This window comes from Balaenoptera ricei, chromosome 9 (assembly GCF_028023285.1).
Source record: "Balaenoptera ricei isolate mBalRic1 chromosome 9, mBalRic1.hap2, whole genome shotgun sequence".
NCBI lineage: Eukaryota > Metazoa > Chordata > Mammalia > Artiodactyla > Balaenopteridae > Balaenoptera > Balaenoptera ricei.
This window is the reverse complement of record NC_082647.1, coordinates 104120278-104122020: the sequence shown is the minus strand read 5'-3', so window position 1 is coordinate 104122020 and position 1743 is coordinate 104120278. Positions and strand designations below refer to the sequence as shown.

At 50.9% G+C, this 1743-nt stretch overlaps 1 pseudogene; it reads right to left on the bottom strand.

The window, feature by feature from the left end:
* Positions 1 to 242: 242 nt before the first annotated feature.
* LOC132371312 (actin, cytoplasmic 1-like) lies at positions 243 to 1281 on the bottom strand (annotated as a pseudogene).
* Positions 1282 to 1743: the final 462 nt, after the last annotated feature.

Sequence of the window (1743 nt, the reverse complement as noted above, 5' to 3'; positions counted from 1 at the left end):
TGATATTCGGAATGACTCTTTAAAAAAGGACAGTCAAAACGCTCAGCCACATTGCAGATCTTTGGGGGATGCAACTTCAACTGACTGCTATCACCTTCACCATTCAACTTGTTAAATCCTGAGGCAACCAACAGTAAAAATCAATCAATCAATCAATCAATCAATCAATACACCATGCCAATGTCATCTCATTTTCTGCACAAGTCAGGTTTTGTCGAGAAAGGATGTAACACACTGTCTACCTAGAAGCGTTTTTGGTGGACAGTGGAGTGGCTAGACTCATGGAACTCCTGCTTGCTGATCCACATCTGCTGGAAGGTGGATAGTGAGCCCAGGATGGAACCACCAATCCAGGCAGAGCACTCAGAAGTGTGATGACCTCAGTCTTCATCGTGCTGGGAGTCAGAGTGGGAATCTCCTCTATCCTGTTGGTGAAGCCTGGGTACACAGTGGTCCCACCAGAGAGCACCGTGTTGGAAAAGATGTCACATGTTGTGGACATCAATGTCACATCTCACAATGAAGTTGAGGGTAGTTTCATGGATGCTTCCAGATTCCATGCTCAGGAAGGAAGGCTGGAAGGGCCCCAGGGCAGTGGAACCACTTGTTGCCAATGGTGGTGACTTGGCCTTCGAGGCACACAGCTCTTCTCCAGGGAGGAGCGGGAGGTTGCAGTGACCATCTCCTCTCCAAGTTCAGGGCAAAATAGCAGAGCTTCCCTTGATGTCTTGCACAATTCCCTGCTTGGCCATGTGGAAAAGCTCTGTGAGGCAGTTCCTCAGGTCCCGGCTAAGTCCAGACACAGGATGGTGTGAGGAAAGGCATAGCCCTCGTAGATGGGCACAGTGTGTGTGATTTCATTGCTGGACTTCATTACATGCCTGTGGCACAGGCCAGAGGTGTAAAGGACAGCATAGCCTAGATGGCCATGTACGTGGCTGTGGTGCTGGAGGTCTTCAATATGATCTGGGTCTTCTCCTGGTTGGCCTCAGGGTTCAGGAGGGACTCAGTCAGCAGCATGGGGTGCTCCTCGGGGGCCACATACACTCACTTTATAATGTGATGCTAGACCTTCTCCTTGATGGGCTATTCAGGGTAGAGTTCCCTCTTACTCTGGGCCCCATCACCTACCTAGGAGTCCTTCTGTCCCATGCCCACAGTCATGCTGTGGTTGCCCATGATGGAAGGGAAGATGGCTTCAGGGCCATGATCCTCTGAAAGGTTGGCCCTACACATGCTGGAGCCACTGTCGACCATCGATATGGAAATATCATCGTCCATGCTGAGCTTGCAGGGGAAGGAGTGGCGAGAGGCCAGTGCTTGGTCTTTTGCTCACCCCAAGGTAGCAATCAAATAAGGCAAATAACTCAGTCTCCCCTGTCAGTGTACTTGGAATGGCCATGCACTTTTTGCAGATCGAACAAGCAGTTAGTGGCCAGGAGGATTTTCCCCAAAGTTCTTCAGGCAGTTGAAGTAGCAGCTGCATAAGGGTGCTGGGGCCAGGCTCCTACAATCACATACCCAGCTTCAAACTGGGAGGTGAGAGCTGGCATCTGAAAATGTCCTTCCACTCTCCAGTCTGAAGCACACATTGCTGAGCCCAAGTATAGCTAATGCAGCATCCATCATCCTAAGTGGGCCTCACCCTCAGGACCTGGTCCTCTGTCTCCATCACACCCCTGGCAGATGGGAATGGGATCCAGACAAGCAAGGACCCCTCATTTCTGAGCACAAGGCACAGAA